This window comes from Ctenopharyngodon idella, chromosome 10, assembly GCF_019924925.1.
Source record: "Ctenopharyngodon idella isolate HZGC_01 chromosome 10, HZGC01, whole genome shotgun sequence".
Classification (NCBI taxonomy): Eukaryota; Metazoa; Chordata; class Actinopteri; order Cypriniformes; family Xenocyprididae; genus Ctenopharyngodon; species Ctenopharyngodon idella.
In genome coordinates, this window is record NC_067229.1 from 4682125 (window position 1) to 4700184 (window position 18060).

The following is an 18060-nucleotide window of genomic DNA, read 5'->3' on the forward strand; positions in this document are numbered from 1 at the left end:
TGTCATCAGAGCCAATCCTTCTGGAATGTCGTCACTAATGATCTTCTTCTACTTGACTTTCTTTGCTTTTTAAGCTTCACTGTTGCCACCTAGTGACAAGGCATAAAGCTCGTATAACAAATCACCTGATGGCATAAGTAACCGTTTGTTTTCCTTTTTTGACATATTTAAGAATGAAACTCTACAGTAAATTTAAATTTTACGGAAGGGGTAGGTTTAGGTAAGGTTTAGGGGTACATTTTTAGCTGTAGTTAGCACAGTAACCAGCCCCACCCCCCATATTTAACCAGATTTATCTTAATTCTCTCATTTTCCAGCTTGTCTGCCTGTTCCTGTCATCAGCAGACACTGTTCTTCTTCTTCATCATCAAATTGTTCATTGGTGTGTTCAGCTGTGAATGTGAGTCATGTGACTCTCTCCTGGTACAAAGGAAACAGTTTATTGTCCAGCATCAGTGTGTCTGATCTCAGCATCAGTCTCTCTCTACCTCTGGAGGTGGAATATCAGGATAAAAACACCTACAGCTGTGTGCTGAACAATCCCATCAGCAACCAGACTCAACATCTGGACATCAACTAACTTTACTAACTAATATTGATTGTCTCTTAGTTATACAGTGTTGATGTTTGATGGTGTATGTTGTGTTATTCTCAGACAGGATATGTCCATTTTGTCTTCACTTTGTATCATATCTTTTAATGTTATTGTGATGTCTGAAATGTTTAGTGGTTTGCTAGTAGCATAGCAAACAGAAACCTAACTAAAATGTTTTATTTTTGATTTATCATATGGAATTTTTCAGCATTCATTATTAAACTTCAACATTCACTGTGCTTCTTTGTTTTTCATTTATTGTTCATTTTATTCTTTTTGCAAAATAAAATTAAATAATGAGTGCACTGGTTTACAGTTCCACACACAATAAGCTGGATATTTTGGCAAATGTAACATAAACATCATTGCTCCTGAGTGTCCAAAGCAGAAAATCACACCTCTCTAAAAGAATAGCACTCTACTTGGACAGGGTGTGCTATAAATACACACTTCTGTACTCAGAGAAGAGCTAAAGAACCTAGAACACACAACATAGGACACTGATTATTGCACTTCCTAGTGCCTGTTTGAACAACAACAAACTCACAAACTCAACAGATGACATAAAATGCTTTGAAAAAAAATTGTTTATTCTATGAAAAGTAAATGTTTACCTTTACAGTACAGTGATAATAAGAAAAAAAAAAACAGTAAAAAACAATAAAACACTGAAGAAGAATAAACAACTTACAGACATCTTTCCACATTAGATTAGGTCAAATTAGATTAATAACAGTACATTAACTCAACTGTTTTCTGAAATTTTAATGGTTTTTACAGAGGGGATTTTTGAATGTCAATATATCATGAAAAGACATGTTTAGCATCAAAACCTCAAAAGTGATCAGTGCATGAAATTAGGACAAAGATTTTGTCCATATTGTAGCGTCTTGCTTCTCTGCACTTGTCCTTCATAAATGTTTATTGTATACACACATATTTATATATACATTTACTCTTATTTATATACATTAGCTATTTGACCTTCTGGTTAGATGCTAACTGCATTTCATTGGTTCTGTACTTGTACTCTGCACAATGACAATAAGGTTGAATCTATTTAAATCTAATCTAAATGTGATCGAAGGTTCACCTTCAGAAAGTTATGCAGCAAAATATTCATTCAGTTACCATCAGGAACCATCAGTAGAGTCTTATTCTGATCAGGGGACTGATTTTCTACTCCACCGTTCTCCTGTAAGAAAACACAGATTTTCAGAAGGTAAAAGAAATCTAACAATTCAGTTACACATATACAAAACTAGTAAATACATGTTTGTTTTTTTCCTAACATTTGCAGAATGTGTGGTAGACTTAATTTCCTAATATTTAACACAGTGTCTTACATTTTTTTTTTCTTAAGGTGAGTATGAATAAAGTAAAAAAAAATTAAATAATCACCATACTTCCCGAGCTGATTAAATTAAGAATTACAAAAAACATTTTGTATTACAAGTTTTCTAAAATGTTGTTTAAATATGAAAATGAGGCATTATTTAATTAAATGCGCTATTTTGCATAAATTTCTAGTACGAAAATCGGAACATTGGATTTTTTTATAGAGGGGATTTTGGGTATTTCTTTTTTATCACTCTATAATTCAGAAAATAAGCTAGAATATTATATATATATATATATATATATATATATGTGGAAGAAAATTAAGGTTATATAATCAGGCAAATTATATATGAATATATATAGATAAAATGTAAAATATATAAAGTAAAAATATAAAGTTGGGTATGTTAGTGCTACTGAAGTGGACATATATGGCTCTAAATTAACAGGTTCATGAAAAAAAAAACTAAAATACTTGAACTGCTAAACTGGTGGTAATATACAATACTGGTCAAAAGTTTGGACACTTTACTATGTTTAATGTTTTTGAAAGAAGTCTCTTTTGCTCAACAAGCCTGCATTTATTTGATTAAAAAAAAAAAAAAAAAAAAGTGAAATATTATTACAATTTAAAATAATGGTTTTCTATTTTAATATACTTTAAAATATAATTTATTTCTGTGATCAAAGCTGCATTTTTAGCATTATTACTCCAGTCTTCAGTGTCACATGATCCTTCAGATCCTTCAGATTCAGAGTTAGTATCTCACCTGAACTTGATTGTGCTCCTTCCTGATGTCTGTTTGAACAACAAAAACTTGATTAAACACACATTACTTTGGTTAAAATTAGAATAAAAGTTTGTATTTTCACATCTGTTAAAGACTTGTTTCACACAATAAATCTCATTCTTGTTAAATCAGCTTTTTGCACTACTCACTTCTCCTTTTTCCTTGACGCTCAAGAGCAAAACACACCAGCGGCTGAAACCATTATCAGCAGGACAACAGAAATACATATTCCTTCTACAGATGAGACTGAATCTGGAACAGCTAAAGAGAGACAGTCACTGTTACTAAACATCATCTGATAATCCATTCAGTATTTAACAATATAATTGATTGATATTTACACCTTTTTACTTTGCCAGTTTCATGATATTAATTTAACTAATAAATCTGATGAGTTCATGAAGAGAAGTTAAAACAGCATCACAACACTGTCAGATCAACACCAGCAGTGTTTATTGGAAAAAATATCAAATTTTATGCATGTTTCATATAAAAAGACTTGAGAACAGCTTGTGTTTGTTGTGATGCTGATATACAACTTTGATATGCACGTGAAGATGATAAAGACTGTTTAGATACTATTTTAATATTAAGCCAAAGCTCTTTTTCCAAATAGGAGACAATGAAAATATTGAGCCGTATTCTAAAACTGGAGGGGAAATCAAATGAATAAATAAATTATACTCACCAGTGACAGTTATTACAGTGAATATTCTGTCAATATTGCTGTTGCTACTGCTGATCTTCAGTTTATATTCTCCAGCAGTCTGTGTTTCTGGTGTTTGTGATGGTCAGAGATCCAGTCTGATGATCCAGCTTCAGTCTGTCTCTGAATCTCTCATCACACTGAACATCTGTACAGATCTTACTCTGATCTCCAGTGATTTCAGCAATGAGAATCTGATTAAAATACCACGTCATCACATCATTTGGGTTGTTTATTACACCAGGATCTAAAGTGACAGATTCTCCCTCCTTCACTGACTTTCTCTTCATTTCATCTCTTTCAGCAGCAGAAACATCTGAAACACAAACCAACAGATGATTGTAGAGTATTCTCTCCAAAAAAACTGGAACTTGTGAGCATAATACAAGAAAAAAAAAAAAAAAAAAAAAAAAAAAAAAAAGTGAAAAATGACTTCAGTGCTCTCTCAAAAGCAACATTTGTCCACATTTTGTACATTGTACATACTTTCTGGAGAGCTAAAAATCTGATGATATAATAGACTAATTACAAAATACAAGTAAAAACAATAACAAATGTTATGATAAGAAACTGTTGTCTTCAACAGAACACAACTGCAGAATGCCACTGCTCTAATAAAGACTGATGTGATTTAAAAATAACCTGCTTTTAAACATTTGACAAATGACTCACCATTGACAGTAACATTGAAGATCTTTTCACTGAATCTGTTGATGAAGATCTCTAGCCTATATTCTCCAGAGTCTGTGTTTGTGACGTTTGTGATGGTCAGAGATCCAGTCGGATTATTCACCTTCAGTCTGTCTCTGAATCTCTCTTTACACGGATCATCTATACAGATTTTACTCTGATCGCTATTGATTTCAGCGATGCGATTGTCTTTAAAAAACCACTTAATTCTGTCTTGTTGGTTCATCTTAACGCCAGTGTATAGAGTGACTGAATCTCCCTCCATCACCGTCACTGACACTCTGTCTGAATCAGCACCAGATGAACCTGAAAAAGAAAAAAATGAACAGATATCACTTCTGGCAAACTAGGACAAAAACATACAATAAGAAAGAGTTTCAGTCATATTTCTCTCTCTGATAACACATGCAAACAAACAGCAGAAGAACATCTCTGATTCACACATTCATTCATCAGGCAAACATACAGGAGTTTCATGGACGTTCATAAAATTGCCACACCCTGTATATCTGTTGGTGCAATCAAGCAAGTAGTGATTATTGTACATTTTCATAGACCCGTAATATTCAATATTGAATACAAAAATCTCTATTAATACATCACCTTACTAAAAAAAAAAAAGCTTTTGACTTCAATAAACCCCTTTTAAGTTTATTATAGGGTCTTCCTCACTTCCACACTCAGAACACTACAAGAATCCCTTACGAAAATTAACCTTTGTTTTATTATAGTAAAAATGTAATAACCATGGTTTTATTAAAGTAAAAGCATAATAGTAAAAGTGTGGCAACCATGGTTTTTGGCTGATTGATTATTATTTGTATAACTGCAGTTTTACTACAAACACTACCAGTACAGTCTAAAAATGCTGGGTTAAAAACAACCCAAGTTGGGTTGAAAATGGACAATCCCAGCGGTTGGGTTAAATGTTTGCCCGACGTGCTGGGCAGTTTTTGTTTAAAAATGACTATATGACTGACTTCAACTGAACCCAAAATAGGTTGGAAATTAAAAATCAGACACATAATTACTAGTGGCAACAGTAATAATCAAAAGGTGGATATTTTTTAATAAGCAATTTAATAAATGTTCATTAATTATTATTTAATAAATGTTAATTTCCAACCTATTTTGGGTCCATTTTAAGTGACCAATAGAGTAATTTTTTAACCAAAAGTTGAGATGAAATGAAACTACCCAGCAGGTTGGGCAAACATTTAACTGTCCCACCTGTCAGCTGGAGCGCCCTGTATATTCACCAGAGAGCACTCCTCCTTAGTCCTTTACCATTGTTTCACATACGTTTCCCATAAACCTTTGCCTGGACTCAGTGCTGTGTCATTACATCCACCCGTGTGTCATTAGCTTGTTAAGTTTTGTGTATTTAAGGTCTGTTCCTCAGTCAGTGTTGACGATTTAGCAATTCTGTAGCTAGATTTAGCAACTCTGTCCTTTTTGAGACTTTTTTTCAAAATTTCAATAGCAACTTCTTGGACAAACTTTATCTAGATTCCAAGACTTGAGTACTGATCTATATTTATTTATATAGATCAGTGAACTCGCCACTATGACGTCATCTAGCAACATTTAGCGACCAGTTTTAGCTACATTCAGTTGAAAGCAGTTGGCAACACTGTCCTCAGTTGTTGCTGGTCAGTCGTTGTATGTGCTTCCCTGTCTTTTTCGGATTACCTTTGTTTTTGGTTTTTAATAGAACTTTGCTGTATGTGGATGCTCTTCGCCCAATCGTTACCTAAACGACCCAGTCGCTGGTTTTGTCTGTATTTGACCCATCGTGGGTTATTTTTAACTCAGTATTTTTAGAGTGCATGTTTAAACTATGTGTAGTGCAGCAAAATTAAGTCAATGTGTGGTTACAATGGTTGACCTACAGTAACCATGGCCTGGTTTCACTTAAGACTGCGGTTGTCGAAAGCGGTGAAACGAAACTGTTACAAACATCTCTTAAATGTACGCCTAATCTTACCTTGCAAAAACAAAACATTCACTGCAGTCCATAAAAATAAAGAAATCATTTTCACACCAAGTCATGTGAAAACTAAACACAAATTATGTAGAAACAAAAGCTTCCAATGCGAGCAACACGGAAAACAACCAAAATGAATGAAGGTCGCTTTATATATACGTCATGGAGTGGAAATTTCCCCACAGCCACCAGCTGAACTGTCCCGTTTCTCTCCCTTTCAGTATACACAAAGATCTAACTGGCGATTGAATAAGACAGGACTGCCCATGATCTCCTTTTTTATTTATTATAGATATGTTGTCTACTTTGGTTACTAATGATTTAGCAGTGAAGGAATTAAATGTATGTAAAAACTTTAGCAACCAAGCAGCTAGTTGTAACATGTGCCCTCAACCTAAGGAATTTTAGACCCAAGTGCAGAGGAATAATCTCAAGGCGAGAGGTATGAAGTAGCTTTACTTGTAGAAGATCAAAAAATAAGGAACAAAGTACAAACAAAACCAGAAGCAGAGCTTCCGATAGTCACAAAAAGGGAAAACAAAACAAGCACAACGGCTTACAAAAGACTCACAGTTTGCAACAGGATACACAGGTAGATAGGCTCAAGACTGAACAAAAAACAATGGCTAAAGGCAAACTTAAATAGGGCCCTACACAGGTGAGTATCATCAACAATGATTGCTTAGCACAACAGAGTTCTTGCCAATGGTTGCCCCCTGGCAACCGGGAGGAAGATTCCAGGCAACAGGCATCCTGCGCCCCTTTGTGGCTGGGAGCAGTACTGCTGGTCCTGGCAGGAGTATGATGTTGTATGTTGGTGAATAAGGATGCTACACAAACTGTGTATTAAGATCGTGTATTACTCTGTTTCAGAACTGACATGCACACACAGTAGAACAACACTGCTGACTTCCTGTTACACGTGAACAATACCCAATTTCCCCACAAGGTGGAGCTGCTGCCTAAGCAGTACAACAGGACACCCTTAAACATCTCCCTTCCTGTAGTAAGATATCCAAACAATAAATGGCATTGTCAACAAACCTGAACTTCATTAAACTCTACCTGTTAACTCTGCGGCGAACACCCCGACTTGATAACAGGCTATTACAATGACCGAAAAAAACCCAATTTACCTAACAGAGCTGCTTGAACCCAAATACTGATATGACAGCTGCTAACAGCGTTCTTGTTTCAAGTGTTCACATCTCTTGTTTAGTTTGACCCACTTAAAGGTTCAATCTATCCCGAGGCTTAATTAGCCTGCCACTCCGGGAGTATGTCTGGCCCTGCTCCTCTCGGTGTGGTATGCAAATGGTTTGTGATGAATGGGGTGCCTCCCCATGACTGGTGCCTGTCTCTCCACGGCTGTCCTCGCTCGCAGAGCTCCCTTCTGTTGCATGTGTGTCCCTGGGATACTCCGGGGAACGTTCTAGATGCCCTGATGACAGAGAGGGGACTCTCTCCGCTGGTCTGAGATCGACCCTGTAGCGACGGTATGTTGTCCCCTCCACATCAACAACATAGGACCTGGGGCCCGCCTGCTGCAAGCACACCCCTTTTCTCCACCGGCCCGTCCTGTCCCCAGGGAGTGGTTTCATCCTGATGGGCTGGCCGACGTTCAGCTCAGGTAAATCTTTGGCTGATCTGTCATAGTTCAGTTTTGCAATCTGCAGCTTCACACATTTTTTCCGGTATCTCAGTGATGACCCGGGGCATCAGGAGCTGGTCCGCCACAGGGAGGTGTGTTCTCAGTCTCCGCGACATCAGCCGCTGTGCAGGACTGCAGTGCAGTCCTTCCGTGGGCGTGTTTCTCCAATGGAGAATAGCTTTCCATGGGTCCTCACCAGCAAATGCGGCTCTTTTGCACAGGCTTTTTACAATCTTCACTGCCGACTCTGCTTTGCCATTGCCTTTCGGGTGTCTTGGTGATGAAGTAACATGCTCAAAGCACCACTCTTTCGCAAATGCCCTGAAAGCTCCACATGCAAACTGACATCCGCAGTCAGAAATTACCCGGTCTGGTATGCCATGGCGTGCAAACTGAGCCTTGCACCTCAGGACCGTAGTTTCAGCTGAGAGGTCAGGAAGCAGATCGACCTCCCAGAAGTCAGAGTAGTGGTCCACCATGAGCAGGAAATCCTTTCCGGCATGGTTGAACAAGTCCGTGCTCACTATCTGCCAGGGACGTGTGGGTAGTGGGTGTGACATCATGGTCTCCTTTTGTTGTTCATGTGCGTACTCATTGCACACAGAGCATTGATGCACAAAGTCTTTGATTTCCCCCTGCATGTTGGGCCAGAATAGGGTGTCACGGGCTTGCCTGTAGCAAGCTTCTCCCCCTACGTGGCTGTAGTGAATCCGTCTCAGCATTTCCGGTCGCAACGTTTTAGGAATGATAACACGCTGGCTTCTGAAGAGTACGCCGTCTTGCACACTAATTTCATCTCTGATGGCCCAGTACCCTCTAATCACTATAGGCGTCTCCTCTCTGCAGTCTGGCCATCCTTCAAGCACGACAGTCTTGAGCATCTGAAGGCACTCATCCTTCTCTGTGTGTTGTCGGATTTGTGAGAGACGTTGGCTGGTGACGTTCAGATAGTCTGTCTGCTGAATTGCTGCGGTGTCATACTGTTCCTGCTGCAGGCTGCAGACCATTTCCCGCCTGTACTGTGTGTCTGTGCTCTGTGGTGGGGTAGCAGCTCTGCTGAGCGTGTCACTGATATACATTTCCAGGCCTGGCTTGTACACCACATTGAGGCAGTAGTTCTGGAGCGTAAGGAGCATGCTCTGGAGGCGCTTTGGTGCACTGAGGAGAGGCTTACTGAAGATGGACACTAACGGGCGGTGATCTGTCTCTACTGTAACATCACCCCTTCCATACAGGTAGTAGTGGAATCGCTGGCAGGCAAACACAATGCTCAGGCACTTTTTCTCTATTTGTGCATAATTTTGCTCTGTTTGTGACAATGCACAGGATGCGAATGCAACTGGCTGTCCTTCCTGCAGCAAGCAGTAGCCCAAAGCACGACACAGCCATGAAGGAGATCAAGGCACTGATCACAGCGGTACCTGTTTTGAGGTACTATGACATTAACAGGCCTGTCACCATACAGAGCGACTCCAGCCAGACAGGCCTGTTAATGTCATAGTACCTCAAAACAGGTACCGCTGTGATCAGTGCCTTGATCTCCTTCATGGCTGTGTCGTGCTTTGGCAGCCAGTGCCACTGTACATCCTTATCCAACAGCCTCCTCAGTGGTTCGCAGACCTCTGACAAGCGCGGCATGAACTTGGATAGGTAGTTCACAAACCCCACGAAACGCTGCACGCCTTTAGTGTCAGTGGGGTTGGGCATGTCCAGAACTGCTCTGACCTTGTCAGGGTCAGCTTTGAGGCCCTCGGCCGAGAGGACGTGGCCGTGAAAGCAGACTTCCTTAACTCGAAATTGCAGCTTCTTCAGACTCAGCCTCAATTTCACTTTCCTGCATCTGTCCATCAGTGCGGTGAGGTTAGGGTCATGGTCTCGGATGGCTTCCTCCTCAGTGTCGCCACAGCCCACTATTAGGATGTCGTCAGCTATAGGCTCAATTCCTTTCATGCCCACCAGAAGCTCGTGCTGCTTCCTCTGATACAGCTCTGGTGCTACCGACACACCGAAAGGGAGTTTCAACCAGCGTTTTCTGCCCCACGGCGTCCAAAATGTAGTCATCAGGCTGCTCTCCTCATCCAGGCGGCACTGTAGAAATGCGTCCCGTGCGTCCACCAGCGTGAAGATACGTGCTTTTGGCAGTTTGTACAGCACATCATCTAAGGTGGGCATAAGGTAATGGGACCGCTTGAGAGCTCGGTTCAGGGGTCTGGGGTCAATACAGAGCCTAAGTTTCTCTGGCTTCTTTACTATGACCAGATTACTTATCCAGTCAGTGGGCTGTGTGACTGTGACTAAATGTCCATCCCTTTCATACTGATCCAACTGCGCTTTAACGGCTGCCTTGAGAGCCACTGGTACGTTTCTGGGAGCGCACTGCACAGGGGCCACTGTGCTGTCCAGCTCAAAGTGTAGGTCGCCAGGCAGAGAGTCAATGAGGCCGTTAAAGACATCATGGTACATGCTGATTAAGCTCTCTTTAGTCAGCATGCTCAACTTGCTGTGCTCTACACTATTCAGCTCCTCAGGAATAGTGAAATGAATCAGACCGAGATCCTCGCATGTGGAACCCGAAACTAGTGGCCTCTGGCCGGATTTCACAATTTCAAAGTCAAGTTTGTGTCTCTTGCCTCTAATGACGCACTGAGTGCTGAACAGGCCCATTGAGTTCATCCAAGCACTGTTGTAAAGTTTCAGTCTGGTGAGACTAGGCTTAAGAGGCGTCCTAGGTGATAGTCTCATTTTATCCTTAATGCTCATCACGTTGCAGGTTGCTCCAGAGTCGAACTGGCATCTCTGGGGCCCGTTCTGCAGTGGGAGGTTGACACACCACTTCTTTCCCTGTGTGTTCACTGCTCCTATGCTCATTGCCTTGTATATCTGGCCCAGATTGCCGCCACCATCATCATCATCTTGGTCCTCTTCAGAGGGGGCGTCCATAGTGTGCAACTGGCATGTGTTTTGGCCTCTTTTCATGCATACTTTAGCGAAGTGATTGGGAGTGCCGCACATGCTTTCCCAAATGCGGGGCACTGGTCCCGCCCAGGTCTGTGTTGAGTGCCACAGTACCTGCACTCGCCTGTCCCTCTCATGCTCTGTGCAGGCTTGGCGAATGGCTCAAATGGCCTGCTGGTAGGCCGCCGTCGCTGTCCCTCTGCCACATTAAGGCTTTCCCCAGGCCTAGAGTGGTCCAGCGCCATAGTTTTCGACTTATTGTCCATAATCTCTGCAGCGCGGCAAATATCAACCGCCATTGCCAATGTGAGGTATTTTTCTCTAAGCAGATGGCGTCTCGCACTCTCATCAGTTATTCCAAGAACAAGCCTGTCTCTTATGAGCTGGTCTCTTAGAGTTCCATATTCACGTTGCCGCTTTTTCTCTCAGTCTCGTAACAAACGCATCAATAGTCTCACCCTCCTCTTGTCTAAGATTTCCAAAAACGTACCTCTCGAAGATGACATTTTTTGTGGGTGTGAAGTAGGCTTCAAGTGCTTCCAGTATGGCTTTTATGTCTTTCTGCTGGTCTTGTGTGAGACCCAGGTTGTGCTTGTATATGTGTCGGCATTCACTGCCCATTAGCCTTCTTAGTGTTGCCGCTTGCACGTCCGCATCTTTCTCACATAGTCCGGTCGCCAGCAAGTAATCATCAAACTCTGCTCGAAAACTTGTCCAATTGCTGCTCAAGTCACCTGACATCTTCATCGGCTCAGGTGGTGGAATGGACGATGCCATCTTCCAGTTGCAATGTTAGCTGGTTTGCCGCGAACGGACGTAAATAAAACTTATCTTTCCAGTAAATAAACCAAACGCGTCGCGTCAGCGACTGGCTACATAAGCTCACTTTTGGGTCCTAGCCTATGTTGTATGTTGGTGAATAAGGACGCTACACAAACTGTGTATTAAGATCCGTGTATTACTCTGTTTCAGAACTGACATGCACACACAGTAGAACAACACTGCTGACTTCCTGTTACACGTGAACAATACCCAAAGCTACAACAGGACACCCTGTAACATATGACCCCTAGTGGTTGGAGGAAGTATTGCTGGCTAGAGTCTTCCAGAATCACAAAGTCAAGTGAGGAAGACACTCAAAAAAAAAAAAAAAAAAAAAAAAAATTATATATATATATAATATATATATATATTATATATTATATACATATATATATATATATATATAGTAATTGAACAGTCAATTGAATTACATAAAACAAAATCGGAAACAACAATAAAAATAAAATAATACACAAAATATGAATTCTCTGTTGTCTTTGGTTTTCTTCTCTTATTCTTTTAAGATTTTTTTTTTCTTTAAACAATTTAATATAAGTTGTCTACGCTATCTCTGTGTACATAGATTTTTAGTAAGACTTTTATTTGTCTTGGCTGTATTTTGGACAGCTCTTAAGCTTCACTGTTTCTTTAAATTTTGAGTTTAGGGTTCTTGTTCTATTCTGCTTTTGGCGTTATTACTTTCTATACTGTTTTAGACAACCAAATAAACCCTTAAACAAGGTACAAAATTATATACCCACAATCAACCAAATTGAAACTTCTTGACACAACTGAAATGTTCAAATAAAATAAAAGAAATACAAAATTTACATCCGACTCACATTCAATAACATTCAATAAACAATACTCTTGTTAGAACTCTTGTCTGAATTGTCTTTTGAATATCGTCCAGAAAAGTCCTGCAAGACGTCCAGTGGGTGAATGCAAAATCAGTTCAACCCTACCAGTTCGAAGTGCACGAACGAAAGAGAATGTCCTTTCAACGAAAAGTTGAAGAATTGAAGTAATCCTCGTGATGCAGTAAAAGTGTCTTTTTCCCAGGTTCAGAAATCAGCATTCAATTTTTGGTGGCCCGCCATCTCAAATCCATGAGAGAGGTTCTCAACTCAAGCAATAAACCTGACCTGTTTTACCAAAAGTGTCACTGACATTCAAAATTACCTTTATAACATTTTTTCTCTTTAAACTGAGTGTTTAAACATCCATATCCACTTTCATGATGAACGTGTTATTTTACAGAGAATATGGAAATTAATATTCATTAATTACCAAGCAGAATATATCACTCAACATCCCAAATTAAATCATATTAACAATTAGAAAATATGCAAACGCTCTTTACAACATGCATAATGGTATGCATAGTAACAAAATGCATCTTTCAAAGAAAATAAAATACATATAAACTCACCAAATCCCGAGTTTCACAGTTTGATAAACACCCGCTTCAGATTCAGAGGAACTTCACAATCGGCTAGCATCCACTCTTAAATCAGCAATCATCATTCTTTTTAATCCCTTCTGTATCGCTCTCTTCTCGTGTTCAGCGCGTCTCTTGCACTTCCGTAAGTCATCTGCTTACGTCATACACAACTCGTGTAATACAACACATGTTCTGCACTCAATTATATTATAATATTGCTTATTTTTATTTATACATAATTAATTCACAATGCATATTAATAGATTGTTTAAACTTTTTAATTAAAAGTGTAACTAGTAGAATATACAATTATATTATTTATTTTCTTTAAGCACCACATTTAACATGGGTTACATAGTGTCATGCACACGTAGTTGCAAACAAGGAGGAAGCAGGATCTAAATGCAGCAGTAACAAGTATTTAATAAAGAAACTCAGGATTACAGGATCAACTGAACAGAACAACGACGTATGTGTAACAAATGACAGACAACTGAACTGACAGAAACACAGGGCTAAAATACACAGATACTAATCAAAGTAACGAGACATCTGACATGGGAATTGATGAACAACAGGTGATAGGAATCAAACAATCAGACACACTGGGAAACTGGGTCAAATTAACAGGAACACAGGCAAACATGAGCTGAAACTAATAACAATGCACAAACAAAACAATGAAAACTAGACTAGAAACACAACACAACAGAACTAAACCGTGACAGCTAGCAGATGACATCCCCTTATTTTTTTCAAAACGTTAGGTGTCTTTGCTGCTGTTGAAGGTTACAAACTGATTTCAGGCTTTCTAAACCAACAAGAGCATTAATGAGTGTAAAATCTGTTTTCTTCTCAAGGTGTGTTTGGTGATTCAGTGTCAGTGATGGAGGGAGATTCTGTCACTCTAAACACTAATGTTACTGAAATAAATGAAGACGATGACATTGAACATGGAAATTTGGAGCTGAAAACTCTCTCATCAAATCAATAATGAGAAACAAACCTTCCCTGATAAGAGATTTAGAAACAGACTGGTGAGTTGAAACATAATTTGATGAGAGATTACCAGAGATTCTTCACAAAACCTTTCATCATCATTATCATATTGTTCATTGGTGTGTTCAGCTGTGAATGTGAGTCATGTGACTCTCTCCTGGTACAAAGGAAACAGTTTATTGTCCAGCATCAGTGTGTCTGATCTCAGCATCAGTCTCTCTCTACCTCTGGAGGTGGAATATCAGGGATAAAAACACCTACAGCTGTGTGCTGAACAATCCCATCAGCAACCAGACTCAACATCTGGACATCACTCAACTCTGTCACACATGTGCAGGTACAACAGTGATGTTAATATTGATTTACTCTCAGTTATACAGTGCTGATGTTTGATAGTGTTTGTTGTAGATCAGATGGACAGATTCACTCACACTAATAGCTCATTTTGTCCATTATAGATCAAGACCTACCTTTAATGTACATAGTGCTGATCTCTGTTGATTGTAGGAATCTGCAGGAAATGTAGAAAAACAGGTCAGAGCAAACAATTAACATGCACAAATATAATTAAAACATAAATATTAAAAATATTGTCATTTTAACATATCTTGTTAATGCAGTCGAAACCCAGGAGGAAGACAGAACTGATTCAGCATTGTATAAACCATTGAAGTGTGATTGAAGATTACAGCTACAGATGTGGGTGGTTTATCAACTCCACCATCATCATTATTACTGTGGTTGATCATTATCCTGAGCAGAAATATTAGCAGCCATTGTTTGCTTTGTAGATGTGCTGCAAAAGTATCTTTGTTGTTGCTTTTGTGTGAAAGACAATCATTCTCAGCCCAGAGGTTGTCGAGATGAAACTTTAGAACATACTTTGATGATTTAACTGTTTAAAAAGTCCTGATTTATGTAATTTCCTCTTCCTGCTCCATATCAGCACCATAGTTTTTTCAAAACAAAAAGCGTTTGTCAGTATTTGAAGATACATTAATAAGGTTTTGTTATTAAGAGAAAAACAAAATTATTCAGAGAGAAAGATAGCCTAAGTAGTTCTGTTGCACCAGCAGGTTCCTGATTGAGTTTGTGTTTCCTTTTAGAAATCAAAGACCGAGCCTGTGTATGAAAATGTTCCCCAAAAACAATGATCAAATACTGTATCTATACTGGAACTTACGTTAGAGCTCATATGACAATAACACTTTTGTTTTTATTTGTTTATTCTCAGACAGGATATGTCTCTTTGTATCATATCTTTTGGTGTTATTGTGACGTCTGAAATGTTTTTATTTAGTGGTTTGCTAGTAGCATAGCTTATATGGAAACTTAAAGGGCACTTATTAGGCAAAATCCACTTTTACTTGGTGTTTTGGACAAAATGTGTTGGCAGTGTGTGAATACAACCACCATACAATGATAACAATCCACCCACTCTCATTAGACATGCCGTTTTGATTCTCTGAGCAGTGTGATGTTACACTGCTCAGGCCCTGCCAACGGCCACTGACTGACAGTCCTAAACTGCCATAGTTTCCGCCCTCAGATGGTCCTAATTGCAGAACATGAGATCCAGGGGGCGAGGTTGGATCCAGATCCAACTCCTCCCACTTTACATATGAGAAGTGTCCCGCTTCACCCTGCGGTTTACATCTAACCTGGCCCACATCCAATGTGTGACGTCAGAAACCAGGCCAATGCCACCCTGCAGCTGATTCTTAAGATTTCATTGATGTCAATTACAATACTGATTGCCTACACCAAACACTGATCCCTAAAGCCCTGGGTATACTTCGTTTACACACATACGCTGCACTGTAAACCCGCATGCTCAAAATACTTAATTGTTTTGAGTAGGACAAACTTAATTTAACTGAACTAATTTAACTGTTATGAGTATTTAGAACTTTCTTTTTCTTTTGACTTCACAGAACTGATATATTTTGAGTAAACTGAACTGTTTTATTATTTTGAACTCATTTCTTTTAATTTAGACTAACTTAAGTTTAACTGAAACTGGACTAGGATTTCTATTTCCCAGCATGCTTTGCCCAAGGGAGAGTAAATGCTAAAATTAAAAATGTTATATAATTTATTTATTTTTTTTTGTGCAAAATCAATGGATAAGGGAGATTTAGTGTTTTGTTCTGCTAATTTAAAAGAGTTTCGGTTAATGTGGATTTTTAGAGAGTTACCATCATGGTGACAAGTGGTGCATACAGCTTGGTTTGAGAGCATGTTTTAAGTTGCTGTACTCGTTCAGTAAGTGTTATACCATGCTATTGTTAACATGTTAGCAAACTAACAAGTTGGCATTTTTTTGAATTTTCTTATTATGGTTTACAGTGAAGTAAATAACTCATTTGATCTGGAAACCCTCAAAATAAAAAAGTTAATTACCTAAATAATTTAATTGCTATCAAAGTGTTTGAGTTAGCTAACTCAGTACTTCCAGTTAGGAGCAATTATCATGCATGAGAACTACAAACTCAAAACTTGATAGTTCTGCTTACTTAAAATTGGGAACATCATAACTCAAAAAACTGATGTAACTGATTACCTCTTTTTTGAGTTACGCCACACTGTAAACCCAAATAAGTTGGGCTATGTGCACAGTCGAACACACAGCCTTGGAAAGTATACTTTATTTGACTCATACACATACACAGGAATTTGACGCATGTGCAGTTTTGAGCAATCTCTCACCACGAGTTACAACCCATGTAAACATCTTTGTATTCTTTCATGATAGAGTTGTACAAATGAAGGTACTTTCTAACCTCTTCGTACAATCTCTCATCTATTTAGGCCTCCATTGTCGCTGTAGCTTGCATGCGTTCCGTTCTGTTTTGTTTATGCAGTTTTTCTTTGATTACCTTGTGAATCGATGCCCCCCAGGGCACGGTTGCCACCTTGTGGATGAACTAATTACTAATTAAAAAAATTAAATGGGCATGTATGACCTGTGCATACAAGTATGTGTGCGGTTACAAAAATAGAGTCTCCTCCCCCTGGATCCAACCTCGCCTCCTGGATCTCGTGTACTGCAGTGAGGAGCTACTGGTTTTCTCTGCGCTCAAGCAGCTTTACTAACGTCTCGTAAGCAATCACTGTGTTCTGTTGATGGATGTAAGTGTGAACATAAGAGTTTGTATGTTCTCCCAACATCTGAGCCACTGAGGACACAGTGGATTAATTTTTGAAGGTAATGTGCCCCAAAATAATGTGCCTCTCGCACTTTATTACAGTTCATTTGTGGAGTATTTTGAGCTAAAACTTCACATACACACAAAAGGGGCATAATAGGTGCCCTTTAACTAAAATGTTTTATTTTTGATTTATCATATGGAAATGTACTTAACATTTATTATTAAATATAAATTCAAACGTTCACTTTGCTTTTTTTTTTTTTTTTTTTTTTTTTTCTTATTCTTGTTTTTCTTTTGCAAAATATAATTAAATATTGAGTGCATTGGTTTACAGTACCACACATCATAAGCTCTATATTTCGTCAAATGTAACAAGCACATCATCTCTCTCTAGTGTCCAAAGCAGAAACCACATCTCTATTTAAAAAAAAAAAAAAAAAAAAAAAAATAGCACTCTACTTGGAGAGGGTGCACTAGAAATTACGGAAGCTTGTTTCTGCTATGGAATAAAAATAAATAGAGGTTACAGATAAGAACAGGCACTAATTAAGTGACCACAAAGTATAAAAAAGTAAAATATTTTAAGCAAGTTATAAACTTTCTTTTTCTTTGCATTTTTAGTAGTTTGCCAGAAAAAGAAAAGGGAAAAAAAAGAACCGAGAAAATCCAAAAACTGACTAGCTGAAGGCAGATATAAATACCCTATACACCGTTATTATTAACACTATATACTGTATTCAACAGAAGTCTGCTTCACACAGGCAATGGTGAGGAATTCTTCCATTGGCTGGTTGCACCGTTTGTCTCCTCTCGCAGTGACACTATTCCACAAACATTTACATTTAATCATTTAACAGACACTTTTCTCCAAAGCGACTTACAAATGAGAACAGTAGAAGCAATCAAATCAACAAGAGGGCAACAGTA

General features: G+C 38.8%; 1 pseudogene; it reads right to left on the reverse strand.

Annotated features, from left to right (window-relative positions):
- Positions 1–1164: 1164 nt before the first annotated feature.
- On the reverse strand, positions 1165–6244 carry LOC127519860 (uncharacterized; annotated as a pseudogene).
- Positions 6245–18060: the final 11816 nt, after the last annotated feature.